Genomic DNA, 8623 nt, shown 5'->3' on the forward strand with positions numbered 1-8623 from the left:
TAGGTCATTAGATGAACTCTAATCTCATTGGGCAAAAAAAAAATGTTTTTGCTCCCAATGTTTTCTCGTCGGACAAATTAATTCCCTCGTTGAACAAAAAATATTTATTTTAAATTCATATAAAGGGATTAGTTGGTGAGTGAGCCAAATATTCATTGAGCAAGCATCTCTCGTAGTGTGACTTATTGGGTGAGAGATGGTGGTTATTAGATGAGTGCTGATATTCAAAACTCCTAAAATCATCAAGTTAGACGAGTTTATAAGCTTGTTGAGTGAAAGAAGGGAGAATATAAAATATGTTTTAAATTTTGAGATAAAAATGCACAAGATATGCTAAAACGAGTAGACTCAAGTCTTATGTCATAATCTACTGGGACTAAGTAAAGTTAGAGTTTAGACCATAATTTAGTGAAATTTTTTAATCTTGTAAATGTTTGCATGATTTGAGTGTTGTTATTTTCACGGAAGAAATACTATATTACATAATTTTAGAATGTGTATTGAATGAGAACTCTGAAAAATATTATCCTAACTATACTGATTATCGGACTCACAGAAAGATAAATACCAAAACAATTTTTTAAGATTTATCACTTTCAAAATTTAATTTAATCTCATAGATTAATTTTGTTTTATAATTATACATTATAACTTCCTTACATATTTATTTAATGTGGAATCTTTACTCCACTTAAAAAAAAATAAAGAAAATGGTATTTAAAGTTTGAGTTGAAGTTATGAATTCAGATATTAGTTTCGGGTTTCACTCTTTTGTATTGTGGACTTTCTTTTATCCAGAATATAAATAAGCAATGATTTCAACTATTTGGAGCTTCTATTTCCTGTTTTTCCATGTTGTTCAACGCATGCTATGTTACACGAGAAAAAGATCGAGGCTAGTTTAATTTTTTCGTTTGGAGTACGTATTTTATTTAACTTTTTTTTAATTTTTTTTCTGTAGTTTCACATTAAATATTATATAAAAATTAAAATCTTCATATTTATTATTTCAAGGTTTTAAATTATTTATAATATAAATTTTCTTTAATATGAATTTAACTCATGTCAAATTATGGTTACTTAAAACATAATGTTCCATCTTTTTAGCTTGCTTTATTTTTCATTAAATAACAGAAAGCCACTTTGAAAGCGAAGAAATTGAAATTGAATATGGCAATCGACAGAAGGTTGTGCAATTAATTTCCACTGTTTGAATAAGATTCAACAACACACAGAGTGAAGTTATTTTGTTTCATAATCATAACATATTAACATGAAGTGAAAGTGATTTTTGGTCATTATTCCTAACTTGAGAGATTGTGTGTTCTTAATCTTACCGTTGTTTCCAAATTGTACAATGTGACTGTTCTATGTACCTATTTTTTAGGCGTATTATTAATAGTTATTTTGTTGATCTGTCACTTCCGGTTGCTATCAAAGGACTACGATGACATGATTTCTTTTTCTTCCCTCTATCATTGGTTGTTGCCCCCAAATCCTTGGTTGATTGAAATTTCAGAATCCATTCAAAATCTCATTTAAATATACAATCATTTAATAATCGTATTCCACATATCAATCGTACTTTTATATTAAAACACATATACCCATTTTTCTAATAACCATAAAATATATATATATATATAACTTTATTTTTACATATTTTCTTATAATTTTATCTTTTAAGATTATTTTTTATCGATAATAAAAATATACAAATAGAGAAATACTTGAAATGCTCTAACGTTTTTACACATAAAAAAACAAAGAACAAAATCAGAGATAAAAAAAAACAACACTAATAGTCTATCAAAAAGAGAATATAATAATTTTAAATAACTATTATACAAGCAAAACATAATAGATTTATAAAGACAGAAGAGTGTTGAGGGTTCCACAAATTCAAAGAAAAACACTTTCTTAGTCAACTTTGTGATTAGATCTCTTTTTCGTTTTTTATGCATATTTATCTGATTCACAAGTTCACATTTTGTGTTTTACAAAAGAAATTTTTAAATTATATAGTCTGAGTCTAAATAACACAATAGATAAAAAAAAATAGTTAAATAAGAGTATAATAAGTGATTTTATTATCGGATATATGCAATATATTTGAATAAAAGTAAAGCAAGAAAATACTTCCTTATATTATGTAAAATTTAAGATTTTAAGTTACGAGAAAAATTCTCGTTTGTTTTGATTTTTATTTTTTTCTAAGGATCTTGTTATCATTAAATGGATTCTGCAAAATGTATGATTATATATTTTACTTTTATTTGTAAATAAAGTATTAATCGTATTAATTAATTAATTTTATAGAATAATGATTTCATTTATTTAATTATAGTATAATTTGTATATATTAGAGTATTATTAAAACAATGTTTAAATATAAGAATTAAATTAATTTTTTTAAGTTTTAAAGAGTTGTAAGGTAAACGTCAATCAGATAAGAGTTTTGTATTGATTGAAAAGTTAAAGAAAAGTCTTCAAAAATATGTAATACAGTGATATTCATAAAAAAATAAATTAAAATGTGATATTATTTAGGGAAGATAAATGAATGTTTTTAAGCGGGTATGGTTTAAGTTATAATAATTTCAACAAAACTTATTGCATTAGATATAAATATAATATTTGATTTTTTGAATTAGGCATGGAAACGTCTGTATATATTTGCATCATTTTCTTCATTTATATCATTCTATATCCTTAATTTAAATTATTAATTCATCTTTAATTTATTAAATAATCTAAAAAATATATATTATTTTTCTTATCTTTAATTACGGATCTTATTTTTAAGACATACATTTATTTTTACTCTTTTATAAGTTTCATGCTTATATACTCATGATTTTTTTTTATATTAGATATTGGAAGAAAAAATGTTTTTCTTTTTGACATTCGATACTTTGTAATATGTTTTTTACTTTTTGTAAAAAACTATTTAATTAATATTTAAAATAGTTAAAACACGTATACATGTATATTCTTTTTACGATGAGAAAGAAACAAAAATTTCATACTATACTTATTGTGTACGGGGATAAGAATTGAAATAAAAATGAACTTTTGCAGCAAAAACCAAAATAAGATAATCAAACCTACACTCGTCTAACCCGTTGCCATCCTAATAAAAAAAATGTAAAAACTCACTTATAAATGATTCTATAACCCATATTACGGTGAAAAATTATAAAAGTATCAATGATTATTGATCTTTAATGAAATATTAAAGGCTTGTATAAATGATGTACCAAATTTAGACAACCATTCGGGTTAAACCGTGTATATATAGTCCTATGATAAAAACAGTAGATGGTTAGTCAACCAAGCAAGATTACATAAATGATGGTCTAGGCCGCCTACTATAAAAGATACAGTGTAATGAAGAGTTGTTAACTCCAAACTTAGGCCTTTCGCAAATACTCAGAACTTGGGCTCAGTCAGGTCCATCGAGAATCTGAATATTGACCCAAAAATGGCTAAAGGGGGCTCATCCCACAAGGAGGGATAAACACAATTAATGACTCTATAAGTACACGTGGACCCCAACAATTAAAGATACGCTTTCATTAATTTGCTAAATTCAAGATTTGACTTTTGAGAGCCCTGCTGACTTGATCGTCAGAACCATTTCCGCAAGTAACCCCTCAAGGGACCATACCACCAACACTAGGAGAAAGACACATATAAGTCATGAAGAAATCAGTCCAAGAAGTCAGTGATTGAGGTAAGATGTGATTTATGTTCCCTGACATTGAGTAATTATTTCCGCAGGAACAAATGAAAACAAGATTGATCTTGAAAATAAATTATTAGCTTTATTTTTTATTATTGTTCAATGACTAATTAAGGAAAAAAAGGATAACTTGTGGAAATCTTTAAAACACAAACTTTCTATAGAAAACAAACAAATTTATGTTTGTGTATTAAATAAATAGTCCAAGTATTTCTAAAACTTACACTTGGCAAGTACCATGTTATGTTTTTATTGGAATGAAGAACATATATTAGATACTATTGAGGTAACATGTACTACAAAAAAACATAATTTTAGTTGAGGTTTTTTATTTGGGGGTATAATAACCTTCAGTAAAAAATGGCATACCTGAGGTTTTAGAAATACTTGTTAAGTACCAGGGATTTTTAAAGAAACTCTCGTTAAGTGCCAGGGATTTTTCAAGAAATCCCGTAAAGTTTAAATCCCAACTTAATGTTTAATTAGATAAACCTCATTCTTTATTTTGTGTGATTGACCATGTTAACCTAGACGACGAATATGTTCTTTTACACTTGCCTCCACCGTTCTTCTCCACTATTCTCTTCTCCACCATTCTTCTTGTCTCAACGTATGAAGTTTAAGGTAACAAAGATCGTTCTCCCTCCCTCCAATATCGTCTCCCTATTTTGTCTCCCGACATTTTATCAATCTCCTTATTTCGACTTCGATTTGATCTCTATACTTTATTAATTTGTTCGATTTCGATTTCATTTTCATTTTGATTTTGTTTCTCTGCATCATTGCTTTCAATTTTGTTTCCCTAACTCACTGCTTATTTTGCCATCGTGTCATAGCCACCGTAGTGTGATGCCACATCCACAAAAACCACGATAATCATCGTAATTGTGATTGTTACTTATGTTCAGGTGCTTCATATCAAATTTTATCCTCTTATATTTTTTTCATCTCAATTCAGCACTTTGCCTTTCTTTTTCTTATGCATATTTTCCTTTCTTTGTTGTGATGTGATTGTGATTCATGCTCCTCTGATGAGGTTAAAAATAAATGTGTAAAAACAAATGAGAATGTATTAATGGTGTGGAAAGGGTCTTTGTGGAGAGCGTCTTTGACATTATAAATGGTTTTGAAGTGGGAGAACAAACTGAAAAGCTTGCCTTTCTCTGGCTTGAATTTGGGGTGAGATGAGAAGCATAAAGAGCAAAAAGAAAGATAATTGGTTCCCAAAAGAAGCCATAGTGTGGAACGAAAGTGATGGGGTGAGTGTTTGTTGGGTGATTTTATAAGCTGATATACATTAATGGCCAAGTAATTATGCGGGGATTGTGGTCCTGTAACAAGCTTTAAGAGCCATAATCCCATAATCGAAAATGTTAGTCCTTTTCGAAGACTTTCCAATGGACAGATATTTTAGAGCTATGTGGCCCATCGTCCCACGAACTTGAGTTGTCATGTTGGTTTTCAGAACATCAACTAACTATGCCAAGCCAAAATCACGAACAACAACTTCAAAATCTTCATCTAGTATTACATTAGTTGCCTTCACATCACGATGAATAATCTTAGGATTGCAATGCTCATGAAGATATTCTAAGCCTTGTGCTGTTCCCAAGGCCACTTGTTTTCTAGTAGGCCAGTCCATAACAGGTTCACTAAGTTTGAGTTATGTATTTACCATCACTAGTAAAGATGCTAAATTTTACATATGCACAAGAAAATATGGAAATCCAACCTACCCAAACACATTAAACAAAATATAGAAAAATCATATTTAAATCACTACTCATTTAATGTCGATGTTATCTATGGTTATGATAATGATGTATTGTCAAACATAATGATCCTCCAAAATAATAATGAAAACCAAAATGTTAAGCAATAAATAGGAAATTCCATAAAATAAGGTTCTTTTTGCACTCACAAAATTAACTAAACAAATCAATTATCAGGAAAGTACAACTTTAGCATTACAGCAATGCCATAACAATATAAGCACTAATTTTTTCGTATTAATGGGGTTTTCGAGGAATTAAGGAAGGTTTTTGGAACTCCATACATTAATGGGAGTTTTCAAAACCCCAGGCAATAACGAGGGTTTTTGGAACCCCTGACATTAATGGGAATTTTCGAAACCCCAAACATTAACGGGGATTTTCGGAACCTAATGCATTAACGAGAGTTTTTGGAACCATGTGCATTAATAGGGGTTTTCAGAACCCCCTTTAATACTCGGGGTTTTCGAAACCCCAGTAAGTTGCGTTACTTCTAGAGGTTGCTAAAACTCCCTAATAATTCGTTAGCCACACTTGTTTTTTTAGGGAAATTTCAAATATCTGGCAAAACCATTAGTGGGGTTAAAATCCCATAAACGTCAAATATAATTTCCGCTAAAAATAATTATTTTTGTAATGATGTTTTAGCCTAATTCAATCTTACAAAATTAATTTAATAAACTGAAGTTTGTTCTCGGTTATATATTATAATTTGATGTTATATTTAGCCGATATGAAATATCTAACCAATAGTTATTTATTAGACCCTAATGCTTTTACTTATTATTCATATAGAAGAACTCTTTCACAAGATGTCACTATAATAGCTTACAAATTTTAAGTCAATAAATAATTAGCTTAAGTATTTTGATTGATATAATTAAAATTTTCTATTTGTTTTAAAAAAATGTACATTTTAAGTAATTAATATAATTAGAGAGTTGAAGATAAAAAGTATTACTCAATAATGCTTAATAATAAAATGTTACAACTTCAAAATAAAAATTTCTCTATTACTAATTACCCATTTTAATTTATGCTTGATTTCTTTTTATGAAACTAAAATTGTAATGGATAACTTTTATTTTTGTCAATTACAACAAATTCTATTAAGCAAATGACATATCAAAAAAAATTTAAACCCAATTTAATCGATTGATTTAAAATACTAAATTTATAATATTGTTGTATTACAGTCACACAATGCTAAACGACATTACGACTAACAAAATGGGTTTTGTTTGATAAATGGTACCTATGACTTAGGTTAGATTATGTTTAAAAAATTGTGACTTTTATAAAATAATCCGTTTTACTCTGATATGATGTTCTCATATGGACCAAGGTCATATTATCCCATTTGTTATTCTATATTAAATAATTTTCGTTCTTCGTGGTGTTATGTTCTGTTTCTTTAATTATTGTGATATAAAAATTTTACACTTTTATGAGATTTTAATTATTTTAGTTATGCATGGCAGGAATGTATGAGATGTTAATATCAATTGTGCAAAGTCATAAATGTAAAATCTTTTTTTTTTTTGCCATAAATTTAAAGGGTTGTCCCTAATTTAATGGGTCTAAGGACTGACCCATAGGGTGTCCAAGGCCCCTAAGGCAGCCAAACCCCCTCTTGCATTCTTGCAAACACAGTTTTCTTATTCTCTTTCTCAACATAACGCTCTGCTAGGGTTTGGGATTTATCCAAGTTCAACAACTTTCGATGCATATTATTCCCATTTAGTTTAATCTGTGTGCTTGTCGTTAGGTTCTCGTAATAATATCGTGCTCCCTCTGTATTGAGATTTTCAGTTCTTAAATCTGTAGTGCTCATCCGCTTAAGTGTCTAGCTTATTTCCAGTTAAGGGAAGCTAGGGTTTCACATTATTTCTATTTTATGCGATTAATGTTTTGTGAAATACGAGAAAAGATTGGGGAAAATGTTAGTTAGTTTTTGGTATATTTCTGAGTTAGGGGTTCAAATATTCATGAAACTGTGATATTTGACGTTTGGATGCGTTGCATAGTCGCTGGGCGAGTTGACTTGGTCGCTGGGCGACTGTGTATTTTACGGATATGTGCAGTTTTAGTAAAATTGACTTTCTCGACTCATTAATCGTTGGATTGAGCTCAAATTTTGATATTTGGTTCATAACATTCTCTTTTATGGTTTGATCGGTTGGATCGTCGATTAGATGTCTGTAGCTTGAAAAATGTGTCACGCATTACTACAATGATTTTGGTTTTGTGATAATAAATTTTCTTTGGAATTTTGGTGTAAGAATTATGGTTGTGGGTTGTGCTTGATTGTATGGAATTATAGGTACTTAAATGTTGACACTCATTTATTTGGGATGAATATTATTTTGTGATATATGTATGTCTTGGTATGTATTTATAAAGTATGAGATGAATGAATTTGCATGAGTGATGTGATTCATGGATTGTGAATGATGAACTTGGATAAATCTTGGCATGCGATTTCAATGAAATGGTTGGTTATATATGTGGTCATGAATTCGGTATGAACAATAATGTTACATTGATGGCATGGTATTGGTATGAGGTGAAGTTCTATATCCCCGAATTGGGAAGAATGGGATGGTATGAAATCAACATGGAATATGAATGAGGATGGGTTACAAAGGATGACATGAGGTGTTAAATGCATGATCAATATTATTTGTTTGTTTGGAATGTGATTGGTATGTTGTTAGTACGTAAATCCACGAGTCTCTAGGTGAGACTTCCTAGTCGTCCTTCAGTGGTCGGGACATAATTCCATGACCCTTGTTAGTGAGGATTCATGGTGGTGCCCCATCTATATAATTTGGTAAGCATCCTAACATTCTAAGGAGTCAGTTAGTCTCACTTAGAATAGATTGACTCCTACCGACTCCTGTAGTGAGAGTAGCAGGAGACCTGAAACTCATTAAGGGCTAACCTTGTGTGTGGGGGATTGAAACATTGTAACACTTGTAACACTTAGCTCGGGGTGAGCAGGGTAATCCACCACAAGTGCAAGCATCCGCTGAATCCGACCAGATTATATGTATCCGGATGAGTTGTGTCGAGTCTAGTTATTGCTTGAGGAGTCATAACATGT

This window comes from Vigna unguiculata, chromosome 1, assembly GCF_004118075.2.
Source record: "Vigna unguiculata cultivar IT97K-499-35 chromosome 1, ASM411807v1, whole genome shotgun sequence".
In the NCBI taxonomy this organism is placed as follows: Eukaryota; Viridiplantae; Streptophyta; class Magnoliopsida; order Fabales; family Fabaceae; genus Vigna; species Vigna unguiculata.